At 43.2% G+C, this 16,383-nt stretch overlaps 1 pseudogene; it reads left to right on the top strand.

Annotated features, from left to right (window-relative positions):
• The first annotated feature begins 892 nt into the window (after nt 1-892).
• On the top strand, nt 893-2,246 carry LOC125500016 (annotated as a pseudogene).
• Nucleotides 2,247-16,383: the final 14,137 nt, after the last annotated feature.

Genomic DNA, 16,383 nt, shown 5'->3' with positions numbered 1-16,383 from the left:
AGGCACTTGGAGTCCTCATCTTCAAGAGCAACATCTCTATCCTCTGTCGTCTCGGGAGTCAAAATGTAGGCCTGGGCTCACTTGTGCCTCGGCTCCTACATGCCTTCCTAGGCAGAACGTCATCTCGGGAGGTTACCAAGTTTTACCCGGTGACGGGATCAGTTCCGGAACGGTAGATGTTTGTTTGGTCTGGCTCCTGGCCAGTAAGTTACGGGACGGGAGGTGACACTACTCGATCCATGCCACCCTATACGCCGCCTTCCGTAGCATTCATTCGTCGATAGCATAGCGTCTTACGCACCTATCATCTAGCGGGAGATCGTAGACGGGTCGTCTTGCGGTCCTATACGCCGGTAGCGATTCGGTAGATCGGGAGGCGGGAGATGTTGGCGATGCTGTCATCAGCCAGTGGTCCGGTCCACCGCGGGAGAGTGCACATCGGTATTCTGATTGGCACGGATGAGAGTTGTACCCTTGGAGGAAAGGGCCCGGGAGGTCGTTGTAGATCGTCCTTGGCTCAACTCGTCGGTATTTTCCCAGGTCACATAAGAGAATTTTCGGAACAACAACGAAAATTAGCTTAATATACGGAATATCTGTTATTTCAATTTAGCCTTGGTGATTCGTTCCGGTGTGCTGCAGTTTTCTATATTATCAACGAAAAACGGGAGAAAATTCTGGGAAATTCGAGTGCTGTATTAACGGGGCTGAAAACGCCACGTTACACTGTTTAACCTGCTGACGGCAGATATGGAGGAGAAAATACGAAAGATATGGGTCGAGGGGGGGGGGGGGGGGGGGGGGGGGAAGGGTTAAGCTGGGAGAGAACAGGGTATACACATTGACGTATGCAGATGATGTGGTGCTAGAAAACGAGATGGGAATGAGGAAGATGCTGTTAAGAATGGAGGGCTATCCGGAGGAAAAGAGACTGGAACCGAATTCGGGAAAGACGAAGGTGATGAGATTCAGGGCGGGGGATGGAAGAAAGCACAAGGTAATTTGGAAATGAAAGGAAGAGAAGCTAGAGGAGGTGAAAAAAGTTTGTTATCCGGGATATATAGTAGCTAGGGGGGGGGGGGGGGGGGGGGGGGGGGGGAAGCTCATGTTAAGGAAAGGGTAAGGAAAGCGAGTCTGGTAATGAGGCAGGCGTGGGGGGTAGAAAAACGAAGATTTGGAAGGGATTGGAGAAGAAGGATATGGTTGTTTGACGGGTTGGTGTGGACAGTGGTAGAATATGCAGGGGAGATATGGGGGTGAAGGGAATGGAAGAGAGTAGAGGCAATGCTGGAGAGATATTTGAGATGGGTGCTAGGGGTAGATTGGAGGATACCAGGGTATATGGTAAGGGAAGAGCTACAGAGAGAGAAGCTGAGACCGAGGGCGGGGAAAAGAGCGTGGAGCTATGAGAAGAGGCTAGAGGAAGGCAGAGGGATCGGGCTAGCAAGGATATGCTGAAAGGAGGTAAGGGAAAGGGAAAGAGGGGAAGAAAGGCAAACAAAATAAGAAGAGGGGAGAAGAGAATTCATGAGAGAAAGGGGGCTGGACGCAGAGGAAGTGACGAGGAGGAGAGACGGAGGGGAGGTGAAGTATGAGGAGATAGCAAAGGAAGATAGGGATAGGTAAGAAGTGGAAAGATGAGCGAAGATAAGGGAGTGAAGGTACAATAAGTGGTATGCAGGGATAAAACGGGCAGGAGTGCCAGATTATCTATGCAAGGGATAGGGGGAAAGTAGGTGGAGGAGAATGGCAAGGTTCAGATTAAGAAGCGAAATGAGAGAGGCAAGATATTGGGAAAAAGAGGGAAAGAAAAAGTGTAGGATATGAGAGGTAGGGGTAGAATCATGGGAGCACGTATGGAAAGAGTGAAGAGAGGCGGTAGAAGGAGGGAGCAGATGGATAGAGGAAATAGGAGTGGTGTTGGGGGGATGGGAAGGAAGAGAGGTGGCCGAGAAAAATAGAAGGAAGAAGAGAGGGTATGGAAGGAAAAAAAGAGAGGGAATGGAGAGAGGTAGAAGAGAGAGAGAGCGAAAGGAGTGAGGGAAACGGAAGTCGGAACGGGACAGGCATGAAGAAAAAGGATGAATGGGAAAGAATGAGAGAAAGGGAGGATGAGAGAAGTGATGTGAGGGAAAAAGGAGGGTGAAAGAAAGAGAGTGCAAGAGAAGGACAAGGGGTAGGACGAGGAAGAGAGAAAAGAAAAAAAAAAGGGTATAGGGGAAAGGATAGAATAAGAGTAGGTTAAGAACAGTGGGTACAGATGAGTACAGAATAAGGCTAGTAATAAGTGCGAGCGGAGAGGTTGATATTAAGAGGGAGGAGGAGGAGAGAGAGATGAAGAAGGAAAAAAACGGAAAACGGCTAGTAATAAGTATAGGTAGAATTATGAGTAGGATAAGTTGAGAATGTAAGAATTGGAAGTCCTTGTAACCTCGAGGGGAACAATAAATATACATTGACATTGACATGCTGCGATCAAGTTTTTCATAAATCACGTACCTCGCGTATCAGATGAATGATAATCATGTAGTCATATGTCTCAAATGACATTGAAACTCGTTGTTATTAAATATTATAGCTGATAACTGCCTATACAGGGAACGGAGACTTTGATTGGCGCTTGCAGTTCATTGCAATCACGAGAGTAATGAGGATGACAAAAATGCAGAAAGTCTATCAACGATGAAAAACGATATAGTTCAGTCGCCAGACCAAGAACAGAAGGTCAACCTGTGAAAAATAAGAGGGTGTGTTACGTCCGAACCTCGGTCCAAACGTCTCGCCCAACCATTCTTACCAATTCCCAATTCATATCAAGTATTACCAACAATTCTACCAGATGCAACCCGATATCTTTCTTTCTGCCTTCCTATGTCAACTGTCATCGGTCATTGCTCCACCTTGCATCAGCATGACATGCAAGTGCAATGACTTCCTGATTTTCACCTTATCAGCTACACGTGCACTCCCGTTCCACCGACCCCCTCTTTCAAAAACCCGAGTTTACCTTATTCCTAATCTTCATATCGAAATCACTTCCAAACTTAGAACCGAAGAGTACGGTTTTCCAGAACATAGTTCCTTAGTCACACACCGAAATCCTGGATCGGTCACTCTACAAATATTTATCGAACACACCTGTAAGCCTCACCGAGCCTGGTCAACAATAATTATTACTTTTTGAAAGTTAAACACGTCTAATTACGCCTGTAAGCCTTTCCGAGCTTGGCAAATAAATATACTTTGCATCATAACCATCTACACACTCTCAATCACCTTCATCACTTGAAATCTTTTGCTGCAGTTGCATTTGGTTGCATAAAACGAGAACGAACCTAAATAATAACGCCGGTGAACCTTTTACCTACGTAACATTGGTGGCAGCGTTTACCGACGTAACACACCCTTATAATATTGTAATGGGATTTTTCTAATTAAGTCGGAATCTTCTAATCCGTTACTCTACGGCGTCCTGGCGGTCCTCTTCCGACGAACGGATTGTTGGGCGCCGGACGCGAATGCGTCGTTTCTAGGGAATTCTCACTCACGAAAAAAACTCAAGATATCGATTGAACTTTCTTTCAATCGTGATAGACAAAATCAACTAAATTGCAGATAACCGAATAACTTAGAGATAGGAGAACCGAGGGACGACGGACACAAACTCGGCTAGCTCAGTTGAACCGAGGAAATGGTAGAGGGGCTGGGCTGTAGGGTGCTAAATTTCAAGGTTCTTATGCGGGCGAAAATGACTAACTCCAAATACAAGAAAACTCCTTCGATGAGATTCCTCCCGTGTATTACGAAAGCGGTAGATGAATTTTACAGCGGGAGCGACAACAATTAGAGATCAAGCAGTACAATTATTAGCAAACATTACAGTCATGAATTGCGGTAAGCGATAAGCGGTAACAAATTTTTCGATAACTAAAGCGGTAATGCAACGCAAGCGGTATTTTCAGCAGAGGGCTGAGATGCGTCACGGACGGCGATATTCGTCGCCGAATTCACAGCGGTACTCAAAGATATTGCGGAATTTACAGCGGTAATCGAATATAGTGCGGAATCTACAGCGGTAATCAAAGATATTGCGGTAACCCAGAGATATTGTAATTCTAACTTATTCTAATGCAACTGCGTTCAGCCAAAACGGTTTTAATCCCTGGGAGTTCAAACGTGACACTTTCTAAGATATGCTATTCTACCATGCACAACGGTACAGTTAATAGATTCGTCTAAGAATCAGTGCATCATTCGATACGAAACTACTGTGACATGCGGTAAGAGTCTGATCAACTCAGCGAAACGGTACAAAATTAGCAAAGATAAGCAAAGATATTCACATGATATTAGCAAAAATAGATCAGAAACAAAGATATTATCATAAAATCACGAAGTCGCTCCTCAGAATCGAAGATAAATGAACCAAATCACGGGCCCTTAATACATTGACTGAAGATTGCTAAAGACAGTCAACGCTTATGGGACGCTTGACCGTGCTGTAATGTCGATACTAATCCTCGCGAGCTCCCGCCCTCTCACTAGACACGGTGGCGAGTCGCGAAAACTATTCAGATTAAAATCAACGTTGCAATGCGTTTACCAAACGCATTGAATCTGCTCGCTCGCTCTCCACCACCGGCGTGTGTACCGACAACTGTTGAGTTTAGTTTTTGCATTCATCTTCAATTATGTCAACGTTTTATAATGCCGTGATTTTTCATTTTTCTCGTATTAGTTAATTGTGGATTAACATAAAAATGAAAAAATTCTCAGAAAACTTCATCAATTCTCCAAACATCGCTAATTTTTATTTACATAATTAACGATTTCTAAACACATTAATTATCTCTGGTTGTAAGAATAAATGATAATCTTTTCAAAAACTATAGATTATATTCTTTATAATATCCTTGAATGAAATTGACGATTATTCAAAAAATCAATAATTTTTTTCGAATAAAATTAACAATCTTAACGACAGTAAATAATTTTATTTAATGGAATCAACGATTTTCATTAAAAAGAATGATTGCTTTAAATAAAATTCTCAAGTTCCTGAAAAGGAATGTTGACTTCGAATAAAATTATTGATTATTCATTCTTCAATAACTATTTCTATCTTTCACAAAAACTAATTACTAAATTTTTAATGATTCGAAGTTGAACAATAATGGATATTTCATGAAAATCACCTAGGAATACATACGGTGGTTAACGGTCCCTGATGAACGGTACCTGAGTATTTTATCTCACTCCTTCGAAAATTGTTATTTAATGTTGCGAAAGGTGGTCATTTGTCCAAAATTGAATAATAGGTTGGTTTCTTCCTGAAATACATTTTTCAATTGTGGGTATATTAAACAGAGCAATTACCAACTTTTTCGAAAATTAGCATTTTATTTATGCAAAATTACTCATTTTCGGGAAAACGTTTCTCTTACGTTAAGTTTATTATCGTCATTTTTTTTTTTTTTTTAAATGCCTACAATGAAAATCTTCAGAGAATGGTTTTTTTTTGAGAATCATCAACGTATTTTGCACCTAATACGAGTTCTTTTTAAGATTAATTTTTCTTTTCCTAAAAATTACTCATTTTGCGAGAAATTAATATCATATTTTGTGATTATTACTACTTTAGTCATCGTTTGAAAGTGGGGTCCACCCTATGTTTAGCTATAAGAAATCGCCAAATTCAGAATAAAATGAAATGTCTAATATGCATGCACTATCAAGGTGATCCCCCCAAAATGTACACCGCTTGTGCAACCATGCGATGTTGATTTTTACCGTCAGGTGAAAAACTTGATTAAAAAAATTCTGTATTGCTCTTATCTTGTCGGGAGAGAAAGAGAAATCACATCCCGAAAAGAATGTATAAAAATGTATTTCATCGTACATCTTCAGCTATCTTCGCCAATTTTCAACACGTGCTACGCGTTGTTCGCAGCCAAACTTTCCGATGACAGAGAATCCTTCATGAACGTCAACAGAGTTTGTTTTTATATGGATATTTTGAAAACACCATGTGACTGTAAAAATGCAGCGTTTATAAAGTGTGTAAGATGCAAACACAATTACTGCCTCCCCTGTTTCTATGATGAAGATCACCCCAGCACATGCTATTTATCAAATGAATAGAAATGAAAATATGCCCGGCGAGATTGATTATGACCCCCCTTGTGGCCACGCACGTCGAGTTGAATTAGACAGGCCTGTGTTGTCGCTGCTGAGTCCCCTCGGTCTTCGGTGACAAGCTACTTCGCCTTCTCTGGTCCGCTCCTCGTGATCGCTAAATCGTCTGCTACCTTGGTTTGCTCCAATCATAGCAAGGAGACCACGCTAGCAGATGATTTTAACTATCACGACCAGCCTTCAAGGCAGCTTCGTCCCCGGCGACCGAAACTGCTCCGAGCGTTCTCCGAGTTGGCCCAAAGTGCGTGGCCACAAGGAGGGTCATGATGAATCTCGCCGGGCGCACCTAGTTTAATATCCAATGTCTTCACGTACGCTTTATTATCAATTACAATCCCTTCCTGGAAGGATATTCGTGAACCGGAATTTTCATGTATATACACCTTTACATAACGAATTTTTCAGATTCGTGAAATTGCGCACCCCATTTGCACATGCACGACCGTCGGTATTTGTTTCGCAGAATGTCCAACAACACTCCGCTTTTAGATTTAGCTGTCAAATACAACGACCTAACCTGAACTTTTCGATGCGTGTATTTCTGTCGACATTTAATTAATCTCTCATTCAATTGATCAATTCGATTTGATGCTATGCCACCCTACTTATCTGTGTCTGGTTTTGTGTCGCATTATTCACCTGACACAACATACCTCAGTCATATTTAAATACGGCGATCTCAGCTGTATTGGTGATCGACAATTTGACAGCTACAGCTGAAATCTGAGGCTGTTGGTACAACGCGCTAGCAGATGATGAATTTGACTGTCGTTTTGATTCACGCTTGCGCACAAAATCTGGGTGCGCAATTTCACGTTGTCCGCTCTGTATAAATAAAACGAAGATAATTTTCAATTTAATTAACGAAAATATTTTCTTTTTTTTTTTTTAGTAAATCTTGGTTTTAAATTATGAAAGATTGATTAAATATATTTTTCTAAGCATGAAACTTCGAATATTACTATTTTCTTTCGATAATTCAATACACTTACTATTTAACACTGTCAAATTCACTTATATCTTCTCAATTTTTTTTTTCATGTCTCAGTAAATACTTTTCTCCAACCTATTTCTGAATAATCAAAATAAATTCCAACGATTTTCATTGATTCATAAAAAAAAACCACATCATTTCGGTCTGCGAACTACCGAAAAAGATCCTCAATTTCTTCGAAGAAAATAACGCACCGCGATAATTATTTGGCGTTGAAAAATATAGGAACCGCGAAAGAATCAATCGAATTGTTTTTTGGAGCTGATGTTATTTGTTTACAAGAATAATACGCATCGCGATAATTATTTGGCGATGAAAGAGATGGGAAGCGCAAGAAAATTATTCGAATTATTTTTCAGAGCTAATTTTATTGTCCACTAAGAGTACTGTGTACCGCGGTAATTAAACTTGGTATTGTAAAACTGATTTGGATTCTGAATATTTTTTATATTCACAAGAATCACCAACTTTGTCATAACAAAAAAATGTCTTGAAGAAATATACATTTATTTATTCATAGAAGAAAAACATTTTGAATTTTTAAATGATTTTCTACAAATATTTGAAAGAAGTCGATAAGTGCTTTTGACAACTTTCCATCGATAACAAAAAAATTTTTCTGCGGGTTTAGCGTCATAAGTGGTTAGGCCGAATTGACCGACCATCTCGGATACGCATTGCCGAAATCTGGCAGATTCGGCTGGTAAATCAGGGAACTGATATGACTCCAAACCCGCCTAATGGTGTCAAACTTTTGCCCAGGGCTGACTGTCTTTAGTTATCATCAGTCAACGCTTAATAGGCCCGCTACACAACAAAATATTCATTCAGAGAGGCTTCGGATTTGGCAGCACCAGAGTAATAGACCTTACCTTGAATGCAGAGATAGATGAGTAGCGAAAAGTTACAGAAGAAAAGTGCAAAAGAAGCAAATAGATCACAAATATAGAATGTAAGCGATAGCGGTAACTGAGCGGTAACAGAGGTTCCCTCGTGGAAAATAGTTTATTACAACAGGATTCCATGCAACAGAGCAATAGACCACACCTTAAATGCGGAAAGAAAAAAGTGCAGAGCAGTGGTGTTAGCGATAAACTTTAGCGATAGACTTAGCGGTAAACTTAGCGATAAACTTAGCAGTAACTAGAACGGTAGCAGAGAAATACGTCAGTCTTCGTAGACGGCTGAACGCAGAGAAAGGAGACGATCTTCGTCCTCGTAGTCGGCGGCTCTTCTCTACCTTGTCCTCCGGTATGGTGGGGGAGAACAATTAGGCAATACCATTGGTCATCTATCACACGTGATTTTGGCGATAAGATTCGGGGCGACTCGTCAGTCGTTGGGAACTTAGGTGTTGGCAGAGAGTAGCGAGACGTAAGCAGTATGTTGCTCTCTCTCTTCCTCTCACGTAGCAAATGTGAAACTCAGTATGGTAATTGTAAGATTTGCAGGCGAGAACTGGCTGTGTATGTCATGCGGTGTAGGTGCGTTATTTGGGCTTCTCCCTGGTGCGGTAGCCTCTCGACCTTTCGGCCCTAGCTAGAAGAACACCACAGATGGAAGGTTCACCAGAAACCAACAATCAGCTGTGGCACAAAGAGGCCTGAGAATGACGCGCTCGTCCTGTTCCTCCTCCAGACGTCGTGGGGTGCTATACTCACCCATCGACATGACGGTTACTTCTCTTTGGGCTGCAATACTATCATAGGCCTTTCTGAGGGCCAATATGACGTCGGAACCGGAGACGAGAACACTAGGTGGTGTAGCTGATTTTTACCTCGGGAAAACTTCGTTTCTTCCTTCCGGATTCGACCGCAGCGGGACCCTGTTGCCGTAGCGAGTAGCCCTATTTCCCACGCTGCTTCGGGAATCGGTCAGCTTGCGATATAGTGAGAACCAGTGGTAGTGGGTCGTATGCGAATCCATTCACTCCATCTGGTTTTGATCCACAAATAATCAACAGCCCTCTCATATATGGGATGCTACCCTCGGATGCCTTTGCAACGTAGCAATCCGGAGCTGAACATCCGTGAGGTTCGCCATAGCGGTAGATATCAGCGGCATAAAACATAGCAAGAAGTCATGGTGCAGTACTGAGAGAATCACGGGTGCGGTAGAAATGCCTTCATGGTGCGGTAGAGATGTCTTCATGGTGCGGTACAGATGTCTTCGGGATGCGATAAAGATGTCTTCGTTCAGTCGTAGTTACCGAGTTATGCGAACATAAATTACAAAACGCATTAAAACTACGTTAACCTGCCTAATGAGTGTCACTTTGATATCTCCCAGGGTTTTGTCGGTATATCGGACGTTCTTTCTGCCATAATTTCGTTATCTGCTTCAGTTAGATGGCTACTGGGACGTTGACTCTCAAATGCAACGTCACTATATATACACACACACGCGCATGGACATGCATCTGTAGGTTCGCAATACCGTAAATAAAATACTTGTAAAAAGTGTTGTTTATAACTTTCGAATGCGACATTCAAATTAATTAAAATTGAAAAGGCAAACGGGGATCGATGTTAAGAAGATGCTCTGTGACTTTTGATCTTCTTTGTACATTAGTTTGTAAGATACCGTAAACAAAACAAATTCTTGAAGAAATCATCTGCGAAAAAGAAAAAGAGGATCAAGGTTTTCATCAACTTTGAGACCCTATAACTCCAGAACCGCTGAACCGATTTCGTTCTAGTTTTTTGTGGATTCATGTAACGTGATGACGAATACTTTTTTCTGAAGTTTCACGCAAAATTTCCAGCTGTTCGCAAAAAAAAAAACACCCCTGTTCCAAGTATAACGAGTTGGCTCGTGAAAAGATGCTGGCGATCGCCTGCCTAAGGCACTTGACAGCGATTCGCTACCGCGAATCTTGATTCATAAATTCGTGTTTCTGGGGTTGGAATACATCCTAATAGCATATGGAACAAAATTTATTTTTCGGTCAAGATTTGAGAACAATCTAAGGGGGACCCAAGGAAAATTTTCAATTTGAAAGCAAAAATTTTTATATTTTGGAATTGATCGTTTGACGCATTTTTCTAGTATTTCAACCTCAGAAACAGGAATTTATTGAGCTGATTGTACTACGAATTTCTTTCACCAAGACATCCTTGATGTTCCACGTTTAAGATCGATCGATTGGCGATAACTCGATCAATTTTATGAATAGACTGATTGTGAATTCGTGTTTTTGAAGTCAAAATACTTTAGGATTGTATATAAAATAAAATATTATTGTTTAGCCGAAAATCATGAGAAATCTGAAGCGGGGACCCTAGTGTAACATGCGACTTTTGGCGCGTCAACAATTATGAAGGGTTCGCCCCTTGCCGAAAAGGTTTGAAGTGATAAAGGTTCGAAGATTGGTGTTCTCGTGATTACTCATTTTATCAATACGTAAGAAGCCCATTTTGATAAAGAGGATTGCTCTTGCTCGGCTGGTTGGTAGTGGAGAATCTGAGTTTTGAAGGAATAGCGAGAAGAAGGAAGGTTTGGAATTAGGTGGGGTTTTAAGCTGAATTTGCATGCCGTTACAGTTAGCAACAGTCTACAGAGTGATGCGGTGAAGAAATAGGAAGAAAGGATGTAGAGGGTCGGGTTGATCGTGGGATAGTTTAATTATAAGAGAAAAAAAAAAAGAAAAAGAAGAAGAAGAAGAAGGGGAGGCATCAGACGTAACACTAGGATAATATTCGATTGATGAGCAAAAATTTATTCTTTCCAAATCACTCGCATGACTCTCTTCTTACGTATTTAGGCCTTAGGGAACACGAATCCACAAGTCAAAATAGTACACCTATAGAATTGATCGAGTATTCACCAATTTATCGAACCCAAAAATGAAAAATCAAGGATATTTTGAAAAGAAAAATTCGTAGCCGAATTTCCTCGAAAAATTAGTGTTCCGAAAGTCCAATCACGTAGGTGAAGTGTCATACGATTGATTTCGGGAGATCAAAATTTTTTTCTTAAATCGAAAATTCCCCTGGGGACTCCACTCGAATTGTTTCCGATTCTGGGCCGAAAAGAAAAATTACATTTTGAATGCTATTTTCTTTTTATCTGACTTTAGGAACACGAACTGACAGGGCGAATCAGTACACCTCTAAGATTGATCGAGTATTCGCCAATTCATCGATCTCAAAAGTGAAAAATCGAGAATATCTCGGTAGAAAAAATTCGAAGCTGAATTTTATCAACAATTTCAAGTCGCGATTCTCTGTGATCTCACCATTTTCGTCAATTTTACGATTTTCGTTGAATTTGCGGTTTCCATCATCCTCGTCATTCTCATCAATTTGACGAGTTGTATAAATTTTACTATTTCCGTCGATATCGAAATCTTTATTGTTTTCGTCAATTTCGTCAATCTCGGGGTTTTCATCAATTTTGCCGTTCTTGTCGAGTTCGAAATCTTGATTGAGATGACGATCTCCGTTTATTTTACCATTCCCGTCAATTTCGCTGTTCCTATCATTTTCAGCAAATTCGTCAATTTCACTTTTTCAGTCGATACCTCGATTATTATCGTTTTTGTCCTCTTTGGCAATTTGACCATTTCCTTCAATTCTGCGATTCTCATTGTTATCAGCTTTCCCGTTAATTCCACTGTTTCCATCGATATCGCAATTTTTATCGTTTCCGACGTTTTTGTCCTTTTTATCATTTTCGTCGATTTTACGATTTTCATCGATTTCACAATTTCCGTTGATTTTAAGATTAGCGTTAATTCTGTAATTTTTGTTGCTCTCACAATTTCCGTTGATTTAATAGTTTGCGATGATCCCGCGAATCCTATCGTTCTAGTGATTTTCCACAATTTGGCCTGTCACCATTTTCGTCGATTTCGCAACTTCCATCAATTTCACAATACTTGTCAATTCTACAATATTGGTCAATTTGACCATTCTCGTCAATTCTGTAATATTCATCGTTTTTTTCATTCTCGTCAAACTCACGATTCAGATCAGGTTTACGATTTTTCTTCATACCACTTTTTACGTTGATTCCAAGATTTTTCGTCAAATTCGCGGTTCTTATCATTCTCGTGATTTTTGTCGATTTCACGAGTTGTATCGATTTCACCATCCTCGTTGATTTCGCAATTTCTATCGTTTTTCGATTTTTGTCGATTTTCCCATCTCCGTTGATTTCGCAATTTCTATCGTTTTCATCGTTTCCGTCAATTCTACGATTCTGGTCAATTTTCCGAATTTCATCGCTTTCGTCGTCTTCATCAGTTTCACTGTCTCCGTCAATCTCGCGATTTCCATTGTCTTAGTCATTTTTGTCATTCTGATCATTTTCTTGACCGATTAACTCAATCAAGATTCGGGAATCGACCAATAGCAAAATTGATCAGAATTTCTAGATCGACGAAAATGACGAAAACGATAGAAATCACAAAAATAACGAGAATGGTCAAATTGACGAAAATGACCGAAACAATAAAAACCGCGAAATTGATGCAAATCGTAGAATTGATTCGCATCGTGATTCCGAAGAAAATGGAAAAATTGATGAAGACCGTCAACCTAATCAAGAATCCAAAATCGACGAAAATAACAAGATCAATGAAAACTGCGAAATCAACGAAAATGACGAAAACGATAAAAATTGCGAAATTAACGAGAATAGTAAGATTGATGAAATTCGTGATTTCGACGAAAATACTAAAGTAGACGATGAGAACGAGAACGATAAGAATCGCTAGATTGACGGAAATAGTGAAATTAACGGAAAGGTGGAATTTACAAACATCGTGAACCTGTTCAGAAACGTGAATTGTGAATGACAAAAACGATAGGAGTCGCAGGTTCGACGAGAATAGTGAAATTGATCAATATCGTGTGATCAACAAGAATTCTGAACGTGAGCAGAATCGTGGAATGAACGAAAATAGTAAAATTGACGAAAACTTTAATATCGACGGAAATGTCGGAAACGATGGAAATCGCAGACATGAAGAAACAATGTAAAAATCGAGAATCACGAAAATAATGGGAATCGTCGGATTGACGGAAATGACCGGAATGATGGAAACCGCAGAATTGACGAGGATGCCCAACTCCCCTGACTCATCCCTGACCCCTTTTTACCATCCCCTGAAACTTTGAGCCGCCCCTGACCCTCGATGACTTCCTTTCGAACCCCACGACGCCTCTTTACCACTCTGACGCTCTCTGTCCCATCAAAATCATAACTGGCCCCTTTCTGCCCCCCATGACCCTCCTTGCACCTCACTCAGCCCCCCTGACCACTACTCAACTTCTCCTGACCCTTCCTGACCCACCTACGCCCCCCTGACCCCCTTTGCACGCCCTCACTCATCCCAGCCCCCTTCCTGCCCCCCCCCCCCCCTGACCCTTTCAGCTCCTGCTGAACCCACCCGGCCCCTCCGCCCCCCTGATTGCCCTTCTTCGCCCCCCCTTGACCTCCTTCCAACCCCCGTGATCGCCCTTTACCCTGCTGAACCCCTTCACCCCCCCGACTCAGCTCTGACCCTCTCCCGCCCCCCGTGACCCTTTTTGCCCCCCGTGACCCCCATTGCCTCCCCCGTTTCATCCCTGACCCCTTCCTGCCTCTTTCTTCCCCCTTCCAAACCTTCCTGCCCCTCGATAACCCATCTTGACCCACGCTGACTTTCTACTGAACCCCCCTGGACCCTCTTCAGCCCGTTGACCGAGTTTTGCCCTCCTCTGCCACACTTCACCCCTCTTGATTTTCCCTGACCCCTCTGACTCCCTTCCGACCCCTCCTGCCCCCCATGACCCTCCTTTCACCCCCCCTGACCCCCCCTGTACTCCTCCCGACCCCCTCTGAGCCGCCTTCGCCCTTCAGATCCCTGCCGCCCCCCTGACATATCTCATAAACCTCTTCTAACCTCCCCCGACCCCTCCCAACCCCTCTGACCCTCTCTGACCCCCTGACCACCACTGGACCCCCTGACGCATTCTTGACCCCTTTCTGCCACCCCCTGACCCGTTCCGCCCCCCCTGACCACCTCTCACCCCCCTTGACTTCTGCTCAAACTCCCCGACACCTCTTTACCACTCTGACGCTCTCTGCCCCCTCTGACTCATCACCGACCCCTTCTTGCCCCCATGACCCGCCTTGCCCTCCACTGACCCTCCCTGACCGCCACTGAACTTCTCCCGACCCCCCCCCCCAACCCCCCGTTGCCCCTCTGACTTCCTTTGCCCGCCCTGACCCATCTCTTACCCCCTCTGTTCCCCCCTGACCGTCTCTGAGCCACTCTGCACACCCCTGCCCCACCTGCTCTTCCTCGCTTTCCTCTGACCTCCCCTGACCGCCCCTGACCCGTTTGACCCTTCCCTGCTCACCTTTGCCTCTTCTGACCACCCCTAACCCTCCCCGAACGCCTCTAGCCCCTTCCGGCCCCCCCCTGACCCTCCCTGAACCACCAGCCCGACCCTGACCTCCTCTCGACCCCGCTCAACCCTCTTTTACTCCTTCGACCCTTTCCATCTCCCCTGACTCCATCCGAACCTCTCCTGCCCCCCGCCGCTGCTCTTGACCCCCCTGACCTCCCTGACACCCCTTGACCACCCACCAAGTGCCCGCGACCCCCCTTTTGCCCCCCTGACCCCTTCCGATCGTCCTCTGCCCCCCTTTGCCGCATATGATCACCCCTGACCCTCCCTGACCACCCCTGACCCCCTTCTGCCCCCCCCTGAACCCCTTCGACCCCGCCTGACTCATTCCTGACCCCTTTCTGCCCCCTTCTGACCCTTTTCGCCCGCCCTGACCCTCTTCGACCCCCCGTGACCCTTCCCTGCCACCCTTTCCCCCCCTCGCCCCTCCTGCCCCACCCAACCCTAACGACACTCCTGAACCCCGCTACCCGCCCTAGCCCTATTTTGCCCCCCTATGACCCCATCTACCTCGCCTTACTCATATCTGACCCCTTGCTGCCCCCCATCACCCTCCTCACCGCCTCTGACCGTCTTTGACTTCCCCTGCTCTTTCATACTCATCGCTGACTCCTTCCTGCGCCCCATGGCCTTTTTGCCCCCCCCCCCCCCCCCCCCCCCCCCTCCCCTGAACGCCACTGACTCATGACTGGCCCCTTTCTGCTTTCCCCTGACCCTTTCCGCGCCGCCTGAACCCCCCTAAACCTCCGCTGCACGCCCCTGCCCTCCGACGATCTCCGTTAATTTCACTATTCCCGTCGATTCCATGTTTCTGATCAATTCCACGATTTTCGTCAATTTCGCGATTCTCATCTTTTCGCTCATTTTCGTCAATTTAACTATGTATGTTATTTTTGCGATTTCCATCGTTTTCATCGTTTTCGTCGAATCTACGGCTCGAGTCGATCCTCTGAATCTCATCGTTTTCGTCATCTTCGTTCCTCCTATCATTTTCGTCAATTTCACTATTTTCGTCAATTTTGCGATTCTCATCAATCTTTGAATTTTCGTCGATTTCACGAGTCGTACGAATTCCACTATTTTTGTTGGATTCGCAGTTTTTATTGTTTCCGTCATTTCCGTTAATTTTGCGGTTTCCATCATCCTTTCAATTTCTTTCGATTTTACGAGTTTTATCAATTCCACTATTTTCGATAATTTTACAATTTTCATCATTTCCGTCATTTTCGTGGATTTCGAAGTTCTCCTCAATTTTGCCATTTTTTTCGATTTCGGAATCTTGATTGGGTTGAGTAACTCCGTTATCTCACTATTCCCGTCAATTCCACGATTCTGATCATTTCCATGATTTCCGTCAATTTCGCGGTTTTCATCGTTTCGGTCATTTTCGTCAATTTGACCATTTTTGTAATTTTTGGGATTTTCATCGTTCCCATCGTCTTGGTCGGATCTACGACTCTAGTAGATTCTCTAAATCTCATTGTTCTTGTCATCTTCTTTAATCCTATAATTTTCATCAATTTCACTATTTTCGTTAATTTCGAGGTATTCATTGATCTTTGAATTTCCGTCGATTCCACAAGTTGTATGAATTCCACTATTCCCGTTTACTTTGCAATTCTCATCGTTTTCAGCATTTCCGTAATCTTCTTGATTCCCATCGATATTTTTGTTCGTCAATTCTACGATTTTTGTCAATACTCCGATTTCTATCGTTCTCGTCATTTTCGTCAATTCCACCATCATCGTCAATTTCACTATTTTCGGCGATCCTGCAATTTTGATCAATTTCAC

Source organism: Athalia rosae, chromosome 2 (genome assembly GCF_917208135.1).
Source record: "Athalia rosae chromosome 2, iyAthRosa1.1, whole genome shotgun sequence".
Lineage (NCBI taxonomy): Eukaryota > Metazoa > Arthropoda > Insecta > Hymenoptera > Athaliidae > Athalia > Athalia rosae.
Note: the sequence above shows the minus strand (reverse complement) of the source record. Positions and strands in the feature narration are given on the sequence as shown.